General features: G+C 37.8%; 1 long non-coding RNA gene across 1 annotated transcript; it reads right to left on the bottom strand.

Annotated features, from left to right (window-relative positions):
- Positions 1–625: 625 nt before the first annotated feature.
- Positions 626–19288, bottom strand: LOC108293825. The gene is made up of 2 exons (XR_001820820.2): positions 18033–19288; positions 626–3377 (listed from the first exon to the last, which is right to left on the bottom strand). It is a non-coding gene; the product is annotated as an uncharacterized LOC108293825 (long non-coding RNA).
- Between the last annotated feature and the right edge of the window lie 3335 nt (positions 19289–22623).

Below are 22623 nucleotides of genomic sequence, written 5' to 3'. Positions count from 1 at the left end.
AACAAAGTTCAGGATTTTTGGGTCCTGAAGCTGATAAAATTGGAGGAAGGAGATCTTTAAGCAAAAGAATACAAATACAAAACCAAAAAGTATATTTTTAGATCTAGGGCCTTAGAAGGGGTCCTGAAGCTTCAGTTTTATTGCCTCCCTAGGGGTGGGAGATCCCTCTCAGGGACAGCAGCCAACCCTGGTGAGCAAGCTCCCTGGCCAGGCAGGAAGTATGTGCAGTATTTCCAGCAGTACTCATTTAGGTCTCATGATCATTCTTCACGGTGGGAAGAAATTATTCTCGGTTTATATTTTTAAGACTTTTAGACTAAAGTAGCTTGGTAAGCACCCCAGTCCAGCAGTTCAGTAAAATATTTGTAAAAGAAGCCTAGGTCTCTGAACCTTAAAGTCCCCTGGGTAAAATGAGGGAGTTGGGTTGCAAGATCTCTGGAAAGTCCTTTGGACTCTAAATTTCAGAATTCTGAGTCCTGTAGACACCATCTGGTAGGAGTGACACCCTAGCTGATTCTAGTCATCCCACAATAGCACCATTGCCCAAGAGGTGACATTTTCTCTCCTCTTTTTAGGTTTAGAAGAAAGGCCGTCTCAAAGCAAACATGATGCCATAATTCTTCTCTGGTTTCATGGCACTATTCTTTCCTCTGCTGCTGCACATTTTCCCACCAGACAAAGGCAATCCAAGCTCTTTTTTTTTTTGGAGGGTAAACCTTCCTGTGCTCCCCTGCCTACTTTGAACTTAGTTTCTACTCTCAGAACCAGGCTGCAGACAGGGAGCCAGGGAAAAACTATAAACTGGATCAGGCCAGACATTGAATAGATGGAAAGGATATTATCAAGCAGGTAGACCATTCTTGTCTCCTCTTTCATTCAACCCCATCTCCTGCAATTATGATGCTTCTTAAGAACCAGTCTTCCCCAACCTGAACATATACCTACTCAGATGCCTTAGGATCAGGAAGATCTCAGCTTTTTCCTGACACAGCTTCCAAAAGAGCCAGTGCATCCTCCCACTGGAGAGAACAGCTGTGTCATTCTTTCCCATCCCAGCAACCACACGGCACCACGGAAACCTGTTCTCCACATTAACTCTAAAGCATCTCTGATGATCTTTTTAAAAGCTTACTACCCTCAAATTGCTAAACCACAGCACATCTCACCAGCGTCAGGAAGGGAGATGACTCAAGTTTGTAAAGGGTGTGTGAGACCACAGTGTTCAGAATTCAAGCCTAGAACAATATTCCAGAAGGCACAGCATTAGGTTTCTCTGAGTCTCCATTCCCTTTCTGTCCAATGTGAATACCTATTCTTATATTTACGAAATGGAAAAACTAATTACAATGATTGCAAATTGCTTCGCAAATTTAAACTTGAAGGGACAAATCCTCATGTTTCTCTCCTAGGGCTGCTGTATTTGGTAAGTCCCTGTGAAGTTATATTATTTGCTTTTGCCATTAAGAGAGCCATGGGGAGTTATTCATTAGCTTATGTGTGCTTTTAATTATTACTCTGAAGAAATATTTAAATGACTGCAAGATGAGGTCCCAAGGGCTTCTGCTATAGAAAAGGTATTCTAATATTTCTTAGATTAATACAAGAAATATATCTTAAAACAGATGAACTTTATTCTGCAAAAGGCCTGGAAGAAATGACCATACATTTTATCATCCAAATTATGATTCTTGAGAATGAAAGGGTAATTACAAGTAATTACACCAAACAAAGGCAACAAGACAGGGCTTTCCTAAATAATATTCATTCCCAAAGAAGAGAGAGAAGTTGGAGCTCTCAAATCAGATCTACAGCTACAGGGGCTTTGGAAAATTCTCCTAAACCACAATTTCAATAAATACGTCTGCCAAGTTAAAGTTGCAGCTTATTTGTCTCTTGTCTTCGAAAAGTTCTCTCTTTACCCAGTAGGCTTGTCTGAAACCTGCGCTAACTTGCAACGGAGTCATCTAGTACTGATTCAGGATTGCAGCAGAGATCCGGAAGTAGGAAGCAAATTTTGGGTTATTTAGAGAGAAGCCAAGAGGGATTCTGTATGGGATGTGCTTGAAATAAATACTCCAGTCTATGAGAAATTTGTTGCTAGATTTTTTTTCCAGAAAGAAAGACTAAAATAGGATATTTACGCATTATCATGAGAAACTGATTGTAAGTATATTTTTAACCCACCTGTAGTATGAATCAAGAAAACTAGATTATGCCCTAAACCATTTCAGCAGTATATTTATCACCAACTAAAATTACGTGCCTTAGCTGCACCAAACAGGCATGGCTGAATTAAGGCTTGTTTTTCTACTAACCCACCTAACATGGATGAGTGGAAATGAGCTACGGAATGGCCAAAAGACAAGCATCTGAAAACATGGAGGAAAATGATTCTTTATGTACTAGAATTTCAACTTCCTTATACTGGGAGCCTACAACAAGGTAAGCCCTTTATCTTGGTAAGTTTATTTGATCTTTACAAGCACTCTGTAGCAAGTTCTTCACTTTATAATGAGGAAAATAGGGCTCAAAAATTTAAATATTTTTTCCAAAGTCACAGATATGAAGTGACAGAATGAGAATCATAACCCCTAATTCCTAAATCTGTGCTTTTTTGACTATATTACATCCCCTTAGCATGTCATAAATTCCAGGTCCAGACTTCTATGGTAGCTTTGTTTCTGCTATGCTACTAAATATTCAGGCCATAAAGAAAAGAGAGAGATTCGATTTCTATTTCATAAAGTTCTAACTATGTACGGAAACAGCCAATATATGAAGAAAAGAAAAAATCTATGATTCAATGATAAAAGGATATATCCCATAATCTCTCATCAACTCAGGCAAAAAGTCAACACAGGTAAAAGTGGCATGCTGTGCATTTGTGGGAGGGGTCTGACTCAGTGCACATAGAGAGCATATACCAAGGAGTCTGCTCCTGTTGCTCTTGGAGAAGGCGCTAGGATAGTACTGAGGCTCTCTAGTAAACGAACTCCTAGTCCATAACAGGTGAGGACACAGGGACTTGTAAGCTCTAGCTGAGAAGGTTAACACAAGAAAATTACTGACAGACCACCACAGCATCAGCGAAGAAATATGTGTGTACAAAGGACTGTAACAGACATTTCTGAAGATCAGGGTCAGAAGAAGGGTCTCACATTTATCTCAAAGAGTATATAAGATATAAGCCCTTACCATCAAAATGCTTCCATTCTGGTTAAAGCATCAGCATGTATACACATGGCCCTCTGCCTTCCACTCTGACCCTCTTCCCAGACGCCTTCTCTGGAAACTTCCCTTCTTTTCTGTCCATCCACTGAAGTTTGCTATTCCTCATCTTTGGGATTATGACTTTCCCTGCTTGAGCTCATCCACTCCTGTGACAAAAGGGAAAATGGGGTTAGGGAATTTGGCAATCTGGAATCAGGCAAACTTACCTGATTTCATATTCAGGTTCTACCACTACCCAGTCACAAGAACTTCATAAAGTAGTTTAACTTCTGCAAGCCTAACCCTTCATGTGTAAAATGAGGATAATAATTTTAACCTCATAACTTTTTGAGAAGACTAAATAAAATTCTATGAAGTGCTTAGCATAGTGCTTAGCCTAGGATGCACACTGACAAGAACATGTTGTTGAACTGCCAAATGTCTGCTGATGATTTCTATATCTGTATTTAAAACACAACCTTACTCCTGCATTGCATACCCTTGTCCCAACTGCCTGTTGGGCATTTCTACCAGGCTTTCTGGCAGACGGTTTCAATGCAACATGTGCAAAACTGAACTCATTATCTACTCTAACAGACATGTTCCCTTTCCTGTATTCCTGGTTTTTGGTCGTGGTTCCACCCTCGCTGAAGTCTACCAAGCCCCAAAACTCAGTCACTCTTATTCCTCTCTCTTTGTTACCCTTACAACCTATCAGCCTGAGTCCTCTGATTCTATTTCAGACAAATTGATGGCATTTCCAATGCTCCACAAAATTACTATTATAACAAAAAGGTGAATGTCTATGAATTATTATTGTAGAGAAAGGATCTTTAAATATTATGTGAAAAGCAGAAATAATAAAAGGAAAAAATGTCTAGACATTAACAATCACCAGAAGCAAGATAAATTATACATGCAGGATGAGAAAAATTTTGCAACATTTAAGACAGGCAAAAGGAAATATATCTTATGTTAATTTGTTCTAATAAATGATTTTAAAACACTAAATTAGATAGAGAAGGATATAAATAAGCAATTGACCACAGAAGACAAAAAAACAATTATGTGAAAAGTAGGATAGTAATAAAAGTATGAAAATTAAGGAATAACGTAATACTATTTTTTACTTTTAAAATCGACAAATATATTTTAATACTAAAAATATCCAATTTTGATGAGAATGCAAAAAAATGGATACTATCATATGATGCTGGTGGGACTCAGGAAAAGCTGTTAAACGGAAATGTGGCTATATGTATCAAAAACTTAAAATGCATGTGCCCTTTGTTAATAATTCTATTTATAGGAATTTGTGGTAAAGAAATTATTAAAGATGTATGTAACTATTTAGCTTTAGGAATTCCAATTGCAGTGTTGCTTATAAAAACAAAAAATCAGAACTCCTTAAACAGACATGAGGTTAAATATTGTAATGCTGTACATCTGTGCTGGCACATTATTCAGCCTTTATAAACAATGTTAAAGAAAATATTGCAGCTGGAAAAATGTTCACAATTTTTTGCGACATTTTTAAATGGGAGGGCAACAAATTGCAAAAAGTTACAGTCCCCAATTTAGCATCAAATACATAATTTCCATTTTACACACACACACACAAATACACATACACTGTTGACGGAAAAAAGTACAGACAATTATGTATCCACATAGTAGAGTTTGTCTCTGGATAGTGAGATTACTGCTTCTTTTTTATATATTTTCCTGCTTTTCTATATTTGATTTTTTTTTGTATTTCATTTCTATGAAAACATTATTGATATCAAAAGAAGAAAACATTAAACTCAAATGTGTACTGAATAGGTCTTGGATGAGGATTTCCAGTGGCTCCTGTTCCAGGTTTCAACATGCAATGTATAGTGACAAAGTTTCCTGTCTGGCCACGAAGTGCTGGGTATCAGTGTTTTAGGTTTCAGTATTTTTCTAGCTGACCTTTCTCATTCTGATCACACAAATCTTATCAGTGCCGAGAGGTGTGCCCTCCTAAGGGAACCAACGCACTATTTCATGGGTGGCACGATCAGGCTGACACTCCAAAACCAGTTAGACAAGGTACTCATGCTGTCCTGGAGTGACTGCCACAGTAGCCCTGGCTCAGCTTGTGAGGACAAGCTCCGTGTGCCTGAAAGGGAACTGACTGTCTCTCCTCAATTTGAATTAAAATTCCCAGCGGGGTCACCAATATCCAAACCTTGATATCATCTTCACTTCTTTTCTGCCTGTGCCCTACTTTTCCACTTGCAAATTCTTCTCTCCAGTGTCTTTCATTCATGCTGTAATTTCAGTCCCTCTTAATATCTCAACAAGCAGTTGTTTCCTGAGGACATCTTCCTGATTCAGTTTCTCTTGCTTTGTCCTATCCCTCACCAACCCCAGATCAATCTTCAGAAATAAATTACTACAAGCTAGGCATGTTGGTATCTGCCTGTAGTCCCAACTACTGGGAGGCTGAAGTGCGAGGTTCACTTTAGCTCAGGAGTTCAAGCCCAGACTGGGCAACATAGCAAGATCCTGCCTCTAAAAAGTAAAATAAAATAGATACTACTGCAATAGGACACTCACTCCTCTTATCACAACCTCTGAACTTACGTGTGAGAGGAATACATTGATTTGTTTAACATTTTGATGAGCTGAGTTTTCTGTTTATGCAGCCAAACCCTAATCTTAAATGATAAATCTCCTTGAGTCTGAAAGAAGTCATGTCTCTGCTTAGCATGCCTGTAAAATAGCAGTTTATATGTATGCAATTTCATCATTCTACCTCTCTCCAGCATTCTTTTTGTAGATTTTGTCTCCTCCTCTTTGACTCTGCCCATGAAAAGAGAAGGATATACTCTACCAGCACATGGTGCAGCCTGCTTCACAATACTGCATGATCAAGAAATGTTCCATACTTGTTTACACCAGGCTGTATTTAATGTCCTGACTTGCATAGACACTCAGTAAGTCTTTTAATGACAATGAAACATATGAATCATGTAAGACCATGTCTTATGTTATTGCCAACAATTTTGAGCCTGAAATGCGGTAAGCTACCTGGTGTTTTGTTTTATTTATTTTATTTTTATTACTATTATTTTTTTTTTACAAGAGGCTTGAGCATTGCTGCTGGCATCCACATAAAGCAATGGGAAGATGAGAGCACCAAGACTGCTATCGTGGAAGTTATCGGGCCGCATATCCCATCCTGACTCTATCACTAATTTCAGAGTCATCCTGATCCCTTAACTTCACACACGCTGTTAACCTCCTTGGGGTATCTTCTCAAAATTGATAGCACCTTCTCAAAAACAATCAGGTCATATGCATGAAGGGTCTTAAGGATAGACATAATTATCCAACAACTAGTGAGTACCTTTTAAACACTTGTTCCTCTTTTAAGAATCTATCCAAAATAAATAATCAGGCAGTCTTTCCAAGATTTACACACAAGATATTTAAAGCAGAATTATTTTTAGTAGCAATCTAAGTATTTATCAATATAAACTGATTGTATAGACAATGTCATATCCATAAAATTTAATATTTTATAGCCATTAAATGTCATGTTTATGAAGAATATTAATGGAATGTATATTCAAGCTATTATATTATTTGGGAAAAAGCAAAATATAAAATTACATATATATGTGCATACATATATAAATTATCCAGATTTCTTAAATATATGTACATAATTATACATATAACTAGAAGAAACATTTTTCTTCTTTATACTTTTCTAAATTATCTAGGATATATATGTATTGGTTTTAAAATCAATGAAATTACATAATTATTTTCAAAATCTTTCAGGATTTACTATTTATTTTTATTTATTTTTGATATTTTGAAATTTCGCAGTTAGCATGCCTTGGTTTAAGTCACCAAGTGGTCTTTTCCATCTGGATACAGATGCCTTGCATTTATTAGAAGCATTCTTGCATTACTTGTTTGATAATTTAATCTCTCTTATTTGTTCTCAATCTCTCAAAAATTTTAAAGTCTAACTCCAGGACAACACTAAGACGTTTTAAACAATGTTTCATTCTTTTTGTCTCTATATTCTACTTTCTGGAAGATTTGCTCATCTTGGTTTACAAAGTCTTTCACTGAAAGCTTTTTATTAGCAGCCTGATGTTGAAGAGATATTTATATCTATTTATCTACTTTTAAAAAACATGCTAGGTTCCCAAAACATAAATATACAGCTTAATCAATTAAGCTTTCTTTGTCAACTTTTAATATAAAAACGCCATAGCAGCTTCCTAAAAAAGTATTGGAAAACGTATGCCCCTAGGGCCCTGATGTGGTTTGTCTGTGTCCCCACAAAAATCTCATCTTGAATTCCCATGTGCTGTGGCAGGGAGCTAGTGAGAAGTAATTGAATCATGGGGGCAGATCTTTCCTGTATTATTCTTGTGATAGTCACAAGTCTCACCAGATCTGATGGTTTTAAAAGCAGAGCTTCCTTACACAACCTCTCTTCTCTTGTCTGCTACCATGTGAGAGGTGCTTTCATCTTCTACCATGATAGTGAGACCTCGCCAGACACATGGAACCGTGAGTCCATTACACCTCTTTCTTTTGTACATTGCCCAGTCTCAGGTATGTCTTTATCAGCAGTGTGAAAACAGACTAATATAGTAAATTGATACCAGTAGAGTGGGGTGCTGCTGAAAAGATACCTGGAAATGTGGAAGTGACTTCGGAATTGGGTAAGAGGCAGAGGGTGGAACAGTTTGAAGGGGTCAGCAGAGGACACAAAAATGTGGGAAAGTTTAGAGCTTGCTAGAGACTTGTTGAATAGCTTTGACCAAAAGCCTGATAGTGATATGGACAATAAGGTCCAGGCTTAGGTAGTCTCAGATGAAGATGAGGAACTTGTTAGGAACCGGAGCAAAGGTGACTCTTGTTATGTTTAACAAAGAGACTGGTAAAACCTTGCCCCTTCCATAGAGATTTGTGGAACTTTGAACTTGAGAGAGATGATTTAGGTTATCTGGCAGAAGAAATTTCTAAGCAGCAAAGCATTCAAGATGTGACTTAGATGCTGTTAAAGGCATTCAGTTTTATGAAGCAGAGCAAAAAAGTTTGGAAAATGTGCAGTCTGACAATGCGATAGAAAAGAAAAGCCATTTTCTGAGGAGAAATTCAAGCTGGTTGCAGAAATTTGCAGAAGTAATGAAAAGACTAATGTCAATCCCCAAGACAGTAGGGAAAATGTCTCCAGGACATGTCAGAGGTCTTCATGGCAGCCTCTCCTATCACAGGCCTGGAGGCCTTCTCTTGTCTGCCACCATGTGAGACATGCCTTTCACTTTCCACCATGATCATGAGGCCTCCCTCCCCAGCCATGTGGAACTGTGAGTTCAGTAAACCTCTTTCTTTTGTAAATTGCCCAGTCTTGGCTATATCTGTATCAGCAGTGTAAAAATGGACTAATACAGGCGCCCCCCACCATCACCCACCATATAAGAAGTATTTAAATAGCACTGGAATTTTATGTTGCCTGTAGATTTGCAAGCTCTGACATATCCTAACCTCAGCAATAACCTAGGTGTTTAGTGAAATAAATAATAGATGACCTATGGAGAGCAGGAATTCTTAAATTGTATTAATACTGGAAGATTCTTTCAGTGAGCTAAATTCAACTAGGAGCATCCTGGGAGGAAGGGAAAACTGGCTAGTTTCTACAATTTTCCCCCAAGTCACCTAATGACCACCTTTTATTTAGAACTTTTGATTAGAAAGAACTCAAAACAAAGGTAGAAAATGCAGGCAATGAGGAAAGATGGGAGGTTCAGTTGTTGCTGTTGTTTGATTTTTCTGTTTTTATGAAAGAAAAACAAAACTCTTAGTTCTGGTCTCTTAGACTCATGTCTGCCGGTTGAAGGTATTTGGCAATGTTTTTCTATTGATCAGAGTTTATTTCCCAGATCTTTGCAAAACCATACAGATGATTGGGGACACCTCATTCAGCCAGTTTACCTTGGAAAAGAGATACTTAAAAAGACTGCTGGCATCAATTATTTTTTCCCAAGTAAGGTGTATTACTGCACAAATTTGCCTATGTTAGAGGGAATAGAGACATAATAAAAACCTGAGGAACCCTAGACATGGCTATTGGGCTTCAGGAGGTTGATAATCCCATGGTAATTCCAAAAAGAATCACCAGTTCTTCCAACTTGCTTGGTACTAGAAGTCTCAGGAATATCAGGGTTGTAGGCATTGCAAACTCCAGGACCCATGGGACAAATGTTTGCTGCTGATTTCTCCTTTTATTTTTTTTTTTTGAAACAAGGTTTCACTTTGTCACCAGAGCAGTAATGGAGTGGTGTAATCTAGCTCACTGCACCTGAACTCCTGGGCTTGAGGGGTCCTCCCACCTCAGCCTCCTGAATAGGTGGGACTACAGTTGTGCACCACCAAGCCCAGCACTTTTTTTTCTTTTCTATAGGGACAGAGTCTTGCTCTGTTGCCCAGCTGGTCTTGAATTCTTGGCCTCAACTGATCCTTCAGCCTTCGACTCCCAAATTGCTGGAATTATAAGTATAAGCCTCCATGCCCAAATGCTTTCTCCATTTGAGGAAAAGATACTTTGACCAGAATTTTACTACTTACAGATTAAAGTTGAGTTCCTCCGAGGTAATCTGGGTATGTGGTCTTGTTAAACACATTTTTCAACACTCTGGAATAAAGTCAGTTCTAGAATAAAGTCTGTGAGCCTCCAAGGAGCACATCTTTGCCTTCTGACATTAGAGCCCTTGGGAGTGCACTAGTTCAGTTAGCTGGATCATTCCTGAATCACTCTGCAGTATTTTAGTTTACTTTACATTATGTATTATTTCTAAAGATAGTACAGTTTATTCTCCTCCACTTAGGAAAACTATACAATGCTAGGAACTTTTATTGATCTATTTTGAAACCAGTTTTCTTGGAGAATAACTGTCAAACAAGCATGCTCCTGAAACTTCCTTATCTCCACCCCCAATGGGGGCGTGGCCTCTTAGATTTATGGCCCAGTTTCCCAGTTCTTGGTATGCAGAGCTGGCATTCTTTCCTGTTGGTGCAGACTCCTGAAGCTCAGACTGACAGATTAGGCAGCCTCTTGCCCCCCAGAGAAATGGGCCAAATAAATAATAATTGAAGATGAAAGAGATTTTCACAGTTTCAACTAAGATTAAGCAGATTACATTTACTCTAACCCTAATCACAGTGGTAGCTTTATTGCCACTGGGGTTCACAGTGAGGTCACAAATCACTGGAAGTAAACAGGGGCTTGGAAGAGTATGAGTTATGTATCAACATGCATTGTCTGCTGTTTGTTAATTAGCTAGTGCTGCCTGGCATTTATTATACAGAGAAGTTAGCAGAACTAGAAAAAAACAAGATTTGGAACACTGGGCTGACAAGCATGACTGAAAAGGCTATAATCATGGGTCTCGGCAAAGAAAATGATGGTCATCTTTGCAGAACACTTGTGGCAGATCCCTGGGACACTGTATGCCAGGAAGCGAACTCTTAACTTTGCATTCATGGCTTTTCAAATGTTACTGAAAAATACAAATTATTGGGCCTCGTACTAGTTCTACAACTTATTTGGAGGGTGACCTTGAGCAGTCATTGGTTCTCTCTAAGCTGCAGGCTCTTTAGCTATAAAATTTGATGACTATTATCCACCATCTCTGGTTGTGAAAATTAAATCAGATAAGTAACTGAGCAATTGTGAGGACATCAAAGACATCACTATAGAAAAGTTAAGTTACAATTTCTCACTATGCCTCTTTTCCCACGGTATAAGATTTTTAAAACTCTGCAGTAAGACTAGACACTAATATTCTAAGACTAAACATAAGATTTACATTATAAGATTAAAAGAACTCTATTACCAATGCTGTGAAACTAAAAGATTCAAATAATTCAACCTATGAATTATACTATGAAAGTATCAGTGAACATTGTCAACTAGAGGCGATTCCCCAGCCTCTCTGAAACTCTGTAGCACATGCTGCTTTGTATCAGGCAGACCTGAGTTTCAACTGTGCCTCTACTGCTCACTACAGGTACAACCTCTGGGGAAATTATTTAATGTGCCTCTGAGTTTTTTTGTGTATGTACCTATGTAATTCAAATCTATTCTTTTTCATTGCCAAATAGTACCATTATTGCCATTCATTTATGAAGAAACAGCCTGAGAGGCTAGATTTCTTTTCTAAAGACATATAACATGTTAACACTTAAGTTGGGCTGGGCTGGGAAGGGTGGCACGAGACCCCCCATCAGCCACCTCCCTCTGCACTGCCCCAGCAGATACTGCAGGCATGGGCAACTGCCCTGCGCACTCAGAGTATGTAATGTTTCAACATCATTCCAAGGTCCTTGAGGAATTGCCACAGTGTCTTCCACAATGGATGAACAAATTTACACTCCCATCAACAGTGTAAAAGTGTTCCTGGGATCCAAGATGGCCAAATAGGAACAGCTCCGGAGTGAAGTTCCCAGTGAGAACAATGCAGAGCGTGAGTGATCACTGCATTTCCAAACGAGCTATTACTGCCCACAGACCAGGAGATTCCTGGGCTGAAAAGCGCCATGAGTTTCCAGCATGGCTGTTTCAGCCGGCACAGTGGGTCACACACAAAAACTCACACAAATCTGGGCAGCTGTTTCACTGGAGCCTGGAACACCTGGGAGACAGAGCCGCCCATTCAACTGAAAAAAAGGGGGCTGAAACAGGGAGCCAGGTGATCTGGCTCAGTGGGACCCACCCCCACAGACCAGCAATCTAAAACATTCTGGACTGAGAGTTTCACAGCAACCACAGATGGACCCGGGATGGTCCAGCTCTGTGCAGGGAAGGGCGTCTGCCATTATCAAGGCAGTCCACCACTGCTGAGGCATTCCACCATTACTGAGGCAGTCCGCCATTGCAGAGGCAGTTCTAACTATACCTCTATAAACTGCAAGGAAGTTCACACAGCAGCTGGGCAGAGCCCATGGCAGCTCAGCAATGCCTCTGCTGGCAGACTACGACTAGGCTACCTCCTAGCTGGGCAGGACATCTCTGAAAAGAGGTAGAAGCACATCAGGAACTTATAAATAAAGCCCCACCTTCCCATGGCAGAACACCTGGGAAAAAAGGCGGTTATGAAATTCACTGCAGCAGACTTAAATATACCTTCCCAGCAGCTCTGAATGAAACAACACAACTCACAGTTCAGTACATGAACTATAAGGGTCAGACTGTCTCCTCAAGCAGCTTCCTGACTCCTGTATATCCAAAGAGTCACCTTACAAAGGAGAGCTCAGGCTGACATCGGCGGGTATCCTTCTGGGATGAAGATAACAAAAGAAGAAACTGGCAGCAACCCTTACTGTTCTGCAGCCACCGCATGTGATCCCCAGGCAAGTAGGGTCTGGAGTGGACCTCAAGCAGTCCTACAGCAGAGAGGCCTGACTATTAGAAGGAAAACTAAAGAAACAGAAAGAAACTACTTCATCATCATCAAAAAGGATGTCCACTCAGACACTCCATCCGAAAGTCACCAACTACACAGACCACAGGTGGATAAATAAAGATGGGAAGAAACCAGTGCAAAAAGGATGAAAACACCCAAAACCAGAATGCTCCTCCTCCTGCAAGGAATCACAACTCCTCACCAGCAAGGAAACAAAGCTGGATGGAGAATGAGTCTGATGAATCGACAGAAACAGGCTTCAGAAGGTGGGTAATAACAAACTACTCAGCTAAAAGAACGTGTTCTAACCCAACGCAAAGAAACTAAGAACCCGGAAAAAAAGTTTGATGAAATGCTAATGAGAATAAACATCTTAGAGAAGAAAATAAATGACCTGATGGAGCTAAAAAACACAACATGAGAATTTTGTGAAGCATACACAAGTTTCAATAGCCAAATTGACAAAGCAGAAGAAAGGATATCAGAGATTGAAGATCAACTCAATGAACTAAAATGAGAAGGCAAGATTAGAGAAAAAAGAGTGAAATGAAACGAAAAAAGAACTCCAAGAAATATGGGATTATGTGAAAAGACCTAATCTATGTTTGATAGGTGTATCTGAATGTGGCAGAGAGAATGATTCCAAGCTGCAAAACACTCTTCAGGATATTATACAGGAGAACTTCCCCAACCTAGCAAGGCAAGCCAATATGCAAGTCCAGGAAATACAGACAACACCACAAAGATATTCCTCAAGAAGAGCAACCTCAAGGCACAAAATTGTTAGATTCACCAGGGTTGAAAAGAAGGAAAAAATGCTAAGGGCAGCCAGAGAGAAAGGACGGGTTACCCATAAAGGGAAGCCCATCAGACTCACAGTGGATCTTACCGCAGAAACCCTACAAGCCAGAAGAGAGTGGGGGACAGTATTCAACATCCTTAAGAAAAGAACATTCAACCCAGAATTTTATATCTAGCCAAACTAAGCCTCATAAGCAAAGGAGAGATAAAATCCTTTACAAACAAGCAATTGCTCAGAGATTTCATCACCGCCAGGCCTGCTTTATAAGAGCACCTGAAAGAAGCCCTAAACATAGAAAGGAACAACCAGGAACAGCCACTCCAAAAACATACCAAACAGTAAACAGCATTGACACAATGAAGAAACTGCATCAACTAATGGGCTAAACAACCAGGTAGCATCAAAATGGTAGGATCAAATTAACACATAACCAATATTAACCTTAAATGTAAATGGGCTAACTGCCCCAATCAAAGGACACACACTGGCAAATTGGATAAAAAGTCAAAACCCATCAGTGTGCTATATCCAGGAAACCCATCTCACATGCAAGGACACACATAGGATCAAAATAAAGGGATGGAAGAAGAGATACCAAGCAAATGGAGAGAAAAAAAAAAAAAAAAAGCAGGAGTTGCAATTCTAGTCTCTGATAAAATAGACTTTGAGCCAACAAAGATCAAAAGAGACAAAGAAGGGCATTACATAATGGTAAAAGGATCAATGTAACAAGAAGAGCTAACAATCCTAAATATATGTGCACCCAATACAGGAGCACCCAGATACATAAAGCAAGTTCTTAATGACCTACAAAGAGACTTAGCCTCCCACACAATAATAGTGGGAGACTTTAACACTCGACTGTCAATATTAGACAGATCAATTAGACAAAAAATTAACAAGGATATCCAGGACTTGAATGCAGATCTGGACCAAGTGAACCTAACTGACATCTACAGAACTCTCTACCCCAAATCAACAGAATATACATTCTTCTCAGCACCACATTGCACCTACTCTAAAATTGACCACATTATTGGAAGTAAATCACCTCTTAGCAAATACAAAAGAATGGAAATCATAACAACCAGTCTCTCAGACCACAGTGCAATCAAATTAGAATTCAGGATTAAGAAACTAACTCAGGACCACACAACTTCATGGAAACTGAACAACTGGCTCTTGAATGTTGACTGGATAAACAATGAAATGAAGACAGAAATAAAGATGTTCTTCAAAACCAACAAGAATGAAGACACAGCATACCAGAATCTCTGGGACACATTTAAAGCAGTGTCTAGAGAAAAATTTATAGCACTAAATGCCCATATGAGAAGCAAGGAAAATCTAAAATTGACAAGCTATCATCAAAACCAAAAGAGCTAGAGGAGCAAGATTTAAAAAACTGAAAAGCTAGCAGAAGACAAAAAATAACTAAGATCAGAGCAGAACTGAAGGAGATAGAGACACAAAAAACCCTTTGAAAAATCAATAAATCCAGGTACTCAGTTTTTGAAAAAATCAACAAAATAGAAAGACTACTAGCCAGATTAATAAAAAAGAAAAGAGAGAAGAATCAAATAGATGCAATAAAAAAGGATAAAGGGGATGTCACTACTGATTCCACAGAAATACAAACTATCATCAGAGATTACTACAAACAACTCTATGCACATAAACCAGTAAAAGTGGAAGAAATTGATAAATTCCTGGATCCTTGCACACTCCGAAGCCTAAACCAGAAAGAAGTCAAAACCCTGAATAGACCAATAACAAGGGCTGAAGTTGAGGCGGCGATTAATAGCCTACCAACCAAAAAAAGCTGCGGTCCAGATGGGTTCAACAGTCATTTATGGTAAAAACCCTCAATAAATTAGGTATCAATGGAACATATCTCAAAATTATAAAAGCTATTTATGACCAACACACAGCGAATATCACACTGAATGGGCAAAAACTGGAAGCATTCCCTTTGAAATCTGGCATTAGACAAGGATGCCCTCTCTCATCACTCCTATTCAATATAGTATTGGAATTTCTAGCCTGAGCAACCAGGCAAGGAAAAGGAATAAAGGGTGTTCAACTAGGAAAGGAGGAAGTCAAATTGTCTCTATTTGCAGATGACATGATTGCATATTTAGAAGACCCAATTGTCTCAGCCCAAAATCTCCTGAAATTGATAAGCAACTTCAGCAAAGTCTCAGGATACAAAATCGATGTGCAGAAATCACAAGCATTCCTATACGCCAATAACAGACTTAAAGAGAGCCAAATCAAGAATGAACTGCCATTCATAATAGCTACGAAGAGAATAAAATACCTAGGAATACAACTAACAAAGGATGTAAAGGACCTCTTCAAGGAGAACTACAACCACTGCTCAAGGAGATAAGAGAGGACACAAACAGATGGAAAAGCATTCCATGCTCATGGTTAGGATGAATCAATATTGTGAAAATGGCCATATTGCCCAAAGTAATTTATAGATTCAATGCTATCCCCATCAAGCTACCTATGACCCTCTTCACAAACTGGAAAAAACCACCTTAAACTTCATATGGAACCAAAAAAGAGCCTGCATAGCCAAGTCAATTCTAAACAAAAAGAACAAAGCTGGAGGCATCACACTCCCTAACTTCAAACTATACTACAAGGCTACAGTAATTAAAACAGCATGGTACTGGTACCAAAACAGAGATATAGACCAATGGAACAGAACACAGGCCTCGGAGGCAACGTCACACATCAACAACCATCTGATCTTTGACAAACCTGACAAAAACAAGCAATGGGGAAAGGATTCCCTGTTTAATAAATGGTGTTGGGAAAACTGGCTAACCATGTGCAGAAAGCAGAAACTGGACCCCTTCCTGACACCTTACACTAAAATCAACTCCAGATAGACTAAGAATTAAACATAGGACCTAACACCATAAAAACCCTAGAAGAAAACCTACGCAAAACCATTTGAGACATAGGCATACGTAAGGACTTCATGACTAAAACACCAAAAGCATTGGCAACAAAAGCCAAAATAGACACGTGGACCTATTTAAACTCCAGAGCTTCTGTACAGCATAAGAAACTCAATCATTAGAGTGAACCAGCAACCAACAGAATGGGAAAAAATTTTTGCAATATACCCATCTGACAAAGGACTAATATCCAGAATCTACAAAGAACTAAAACAGACTTACAAGAAAAAAACAAAAAAACCCATTCAAAAGTGGGCAAAGGATATGAACAGACACTTTTCAAAAGAAGACATTTATGAGATTTTCATAATGTCAAAGACATTATGACATTTTCATATGTTCAACAAACATATGAAAAAATGCTCATCATCACTGGTCATTAAAGAAATGCAAATCAAAACCACATTGAGATACCATCTCATGCCAGTTAGAATGGTGATCATTAAAAAATCTGGAGACAACAGATGCTGGAGAGGATAGGGAGAAATAGGAACACTCTTACACTGTTGGTGGGAGTGTAAATTAGTTCAACCATTGTGGAAGACAGTGTGGCAATTCCTCAAGGACCTAGAAATAGAAACTCCATTTGACCCAGCAATCTCATTACTATAATCCTATATTTACAATCCTATATTCAAAGGATTATAAATCTTTCTATTATGAAGACACATGCACATGTATGTTTGTTTCGGCACTGTTTACAATAGCAAAGACCTGGAATGAACCCAAATGCCCATCAGTGGTAGACTGGAGAAGGAAAATTTGACACATATACACCATGGAGTACTACGTAGCCATAAAAAATATGAGGTTGTGTCCTTCTTAGGGACATGGATCAATCTGAAAACCATCATTCTCAGCAAACTGACACAAGAATGGAAAATCAAACACCGCATGCTCTAACTCATAGGCAACTGTTGAACAACGAGAACACATGGACACAGGAGGGAAGCATCACACAGTGGGCTCTGTCTAGGGGAAGTAGGGGAGGGACAGTTGAGGGTGGGGAGTTGGGGAGAGATAGCATGGGGAGAAATGCCAGATATAGGTGACAGGGAGATGGAGGCAGCAAACCACATTGCCATGTATGTACCTATGCAACAATCCTGCATGTTCTGCACATGTACCCCAGAACCTAAAGTGCAATAAAATATATATATTAAAATAAATAAATAAATAAAAATACCTAAGTTGACATTTGTTTTTATGCATATATTCTTAATTGACAATTATATTTATCATGTACAACACATTGTTTTGAAATATGTCTGTGAAATGGCTAAATTGAGCTAATTAACATATGCCTTACTTCATATACTTACCATTTTCTATGGTAAGAACAATTAAAAACCTACTCTCTTAGCAATTATCAAGAATATAATACATTGTTATTCACCATAGTTACCATGTTGTACAGCAGATCTCATGAACTTATTTGAATTACAATTTAAACCCAGAACCATCTAGATCTGATCTTATCATCCTTTCCATTAAGCAATGATGCATAATCCAAAAGTGCAAAGCACATAGTGGACATTTGGTAAGTGCAGGCATAACAGCCAGTTGTCCCTGAGGCCAAAGTACCTGGATTCATTCTTGCTTTGCCATTTATTAGTTGTGTGTTCATGAGCATGATTCTTAACGTCTCTGTGCCTCAGCTTCTTCCCCTGTAAAATGGACATAAAAGCAGTACTACCTTATATGGTTGTTCTGAGTACTGTGTTAATGTATACAGACTACTAGAGTTAGTGTTAACAAATATGAACTATTATTGTTGAACAGCAATAATTTTCTGAACTTCTATTTACCAATCTGTAATCTAAGTATGTTGCTGTCCGCTTTATGAAGAAGCAAGATATAATCACAAAAAATAAAATAATTTATTTTTAGAGATTTATTAGTAAATCGTAAGAGCTTTTTCCAATGCAGATATAAAATTCTGAGTTTTCATTTACCACTCAGACAAAATAGGGGATATTTATTATTTTATCTTTTTTAGGATATATTCATGAAGATGAATTTTCAAGAAGTTTGACAAATATAAAAAGTAGAAAAATAGATCTCATAGTTTTGTCATTCAGCACAATCACAGCCAACTTCTTATTTTATTATTTATTTTTCTTGTATATATAGATATGTAAGTACAATTAAAACAGAATTACATACGTAGGTAGATTTCTTAGTTCTACTTGTTTACATAATAAAGATTTCTTTCACTTCAAAAATTATGAAATGCAGTTTATTCAGTTATGGTCCATTGTCCCTTAAAAGTATGTTTAAGATAAAGCTCAGCAAATTATTGTTTTTGAAGCCAAACAGAGCTTTTTAAATATAACAGCAGTAGAATCTTAATGAGAGTTTGTTCTTATTTTTAACACATTACATATGAAATGATATATCGCAGGAAATAGCATTTTAAGAAAATATTATTTCCTTTCTCAAACGATAATAAAACATCCACCTTTTCCCAAAATGAAATAAAAAGTAATAAAAATAGTCTTCTTAAGCTATATACATTATCTATATACTTTATCTTTTATATATTTTGGGAGTTTCTCCAAAGTGCAGATTTTCGAAAATATGATTGTGGTCTTTGAACATAATTTTTTACCATATGCATTATCCACATCTAGCTATACTTAGCACTTTTTATCTGGATTGCGTCCAAGCAATTCGCACAACTTAATCAAAACTCAGGTTTTTTAAATTAAAGATTTAATTTAAGGTGATATTCTGCAACAACCAAAAATTCTGCTCCCACAATTTATTTATTTATTTTTTTTATTTTTTTTTATTTTTTTTATGAGACAAGATCTCACTCTGTCACCCAGGCTGGAGTGAAGTGGCACAATCACTGCTCATCATGACCTCAGCCTTCTGGAATCAAGCAATCCTCCCACCTCAGCCACTCAAGCACTTCACATGTGATGTGTTAAAAAACATAAGAAGAAAATCTCATGATTGGAACTATAGGCATGCCCACACCCAGCTATTTTTTTAAATTTTGTAGTTGCAGGGTCTCACTATGTTCCCCTCCAAATCCTGAGCTCAAATAATCCTCCTGCCTCAACCTCCCACAGTGCTGGGATTACAAGCCTGAGCCACTGTGCCCGGCCAAATTCTTTATAAGATACTATTAGGTTGGTGCAACAGTAGTTGCTGTTTATGCCATTGAAAGTAAGGGCAAAAAACTGCAATTACTTTTGCACCAACTTAATATGTATGATGATATATAGTTATTGATTCAATTTTTATCTCAATTCTCTGTGTATGTGTGTTCCACTGACATTTCTTTATATTTCTAATTTAATTCTTGGTTTAGGAGTACACTTGCAGGTTTGTTAGACAGGGAAATTGCATGTCATGAAGGTTTGACGTGCAGATTATTTTGTCACCCAGATAATAAGCATACTACCCAACAGGTAGTTTTCTAATCTTCATCCTCCCCCAACCCTCTACCCTCACGTAGGTATCAGTGTCTATTGTTCTCTTTTTTGTGTCCTTGTGTACTCAATGTTTATCTCCCCACTTATAAGTGAGAACACCTGTTATTTGGTTTTCTGTTCCTGCATTAAATCACTTAAGATCACGGCCTCTAGCTGCATTCCTGTTGCTGCAAAAGACGTAATTTTATTCTTTTCTATAGCTGCATAGTATTCCATGATGTGTATATATACCACATTTTCCATATTCACTCTTCTGTTAGTGAGCATTTAGATTATTCCATGTCTTTATTTTTGTCAATAGCACTCCTATGAGCATACAACTGCATGTGTGTTTATGGTAGAACAATTTATACTCCTTTGTGTATGTGCCCAGTAATGGAATTGCTGGGTCAAATGAGAGTTCTATTTTAAGTTGAGAACTTGCCAACCTGCTTTCCACAATGGCTGAACTTATTTTCATTCCCACCAGCAGTTTATAAGTGTGTCCTTTTCTCCACAACCTCACAAGCATCTGTTATTTTTTGACTTTTGAGTAATAGCTACTCTGATGGGTGTGACTTAGTATTTCACTGTGGTTTTGATTTTCACTGCTCTAATGATTAGTGATGTGGAACATCTTCTCATATGCTTGTTGGCCATGTGTATGTTGTCCTCTGAAATGTGCCTGTTCAAGTCCTTTACCAATGTTTTAATGAGATTTTGTGTTTTGCTTGTTAATTTGTTTAGGTTTCCTATAGATTCTGGTTATTAGACCTTTGTGGGTGCATAATTTGCAAATTTTTTCTTCCATTCTGTAGGTGGTTTACTCTGTTGATCATTTCTTTTACTGTGCAAAAGCTCTTTCATTTAATTAGGTCCCATTTGTCAATTTTTGTTTTTGTTACAATTGCTGTTGGCAACTTCATCATGAAACCTTTGCCAAGACCTATGTCCAGGATACTACTTTCTAGATTATCTTCCAGGGTTTTCATACTTTTAGGTTTTACATTTAAATCTTCAATCCATCTTGAGTTGATTTTTTTGCATGTTGTAGGGAAGAGGTCCAGTTTTAATCTTCTGCATACAGCTAGCCAGTTATTCCAGCATCATTTATTGAATAGAGATTAATTTCCCCATTGCTCATTTTGGTCAACTTTGTAGAAGATTAGATGGATGATGTAGGTGTGGCTTCCTTTCTGGGCTATTCTGTCAGATCTATGTGTCTGTGTTTGTACCAGTGCCATGCTTTTTTGGTTACTGAAGCCTTGTAGTATAATTTGAAGTTGGCTAACCTGATGCCTCCAGCTTTGTTCTTTTTGCTTAGGATTACTTTAGCTATTCAGATTCTTTTTAAGCTTTGTACAAATTTTAAAATAGTTTTTTTTTTTTCCAATTCTGTGAGGAATGTCAATAGTAAATTTGATAAGACTAGTATTAAATCTGTACCTTGCTTTGAACAGTATGGTCATTTTAACCATATCGATTCTTCCTACCCATAAGCATGGAATGTTCTTCCATTTGTTTGTGTCATCTCTGATTTCTTTCAGCAGTGTTTTGTGTTCTGTAATTCTTGCAGAGATTTTTCACCTCCCTGGTTAGCTGTATTCCTAGGTATCTAATTCTTTTGTGGCTACTGTGAATAAAATTATGTTCTAGATTTTGCTCTCAGCTTAAACATTGGTAGTATATAGAAATGTGATTGTTTTTGTACATTGATTTTGTATCCTAAAATTTTGCTTCAGTTGTTTTCCAAATCTAGGAGCTTTGGGGCAGAGACTATGGAGTTTTCTACATGAAGAATTATAACACCTGCAAACAGAGATAGTTTGACTTCCTCATTTCCTACTTAGAAGCCTTTTATTTCTGTCTCTTGTCTGACTGAGCTGGCTATTCAACTTCCCATATCATATTGAATAGCAGTAGTGAGAGTGGGCATTCTTTCTCAAAAAGAATGCTTCTAGCTTTTTTCCATTCAGTATGATATTGGCTGTGTATTTGTTATAGATGTGCCTACAACACCTAGATCCTTGAGGGTTTTTAACATGAAAGGAAGTTAAGATTTACTGAAAGTCTTTTCTGCATCTATTGAGATATTCATGTGAATTAATTTTTAGTTCTGTTTCTGTGATGAATCACATTTATTTGTTTGCATTTGTTCATCAAACTTGCAACCCAGGCGTAAAGCCTACTTGACAATGATGGAATATCTTTTTGATGTGCTGCTGGATTTGATTTGCTAGCATTTTGTTTGGATGTTTGCATTGTTTTCATCAAGGATATCAGTCTGCTGTTTTCTTTCTTTGTTGTGTCTCAGCCAGGTTTTGGTATCAGAATGATGGTGTCCTCATAGAATGATGTGGGGAGCAGTCCCTGATTCTCAACATTTTTAGAATTGTTTCAGCAGAATGGTACCAGCTCTTATGTATATATCTGGAATAATTTGGCTATGGCTTCAACTGGTCCTTGGCATCAATAGATCATCAGTTAGACAAATTAAAAAAGAGAGAAAATTCAAATAAACACAGTTAGAGATGACAAAGGGGGCATTAAAACTGACCCCACAGAAATACAAAACAAAACATTTATCTCTGTATCATTCAGTTCAGCTCTAATTTTGGTTACTGTTTGTCTCCTGCTAGCTTTGGGGTTGGTTTACTAGTGTTTTTCTAGTTCCTCTAGGTCAGATGTTAGGTTGTCAATTTGAGATCTTTTTAACTTTTTTATGCTGGTGTTTTGTGATATAAGCTTTC

This window comes from Cebus imitator, unplaced genomic scaffold (genome assembly GCF_001604975.1).
Source record: "Cebus imitator isolate Cc_AM_T3 unplaced genomic scaffold, Cebus_imitator-1.0 Scaffold549, whole genome shotgun sequence".
Classification (NCBI taxonomy): Eukaryota; Metazoa; Chordata; class Mammalia; order Primates; family Cebidae; genus Cebus; species Cebus imitator.
Note: the sequence above shows the minus strand (reverse complement) of the source record. Positions and strands in the feature narration are given on the sequence as shown.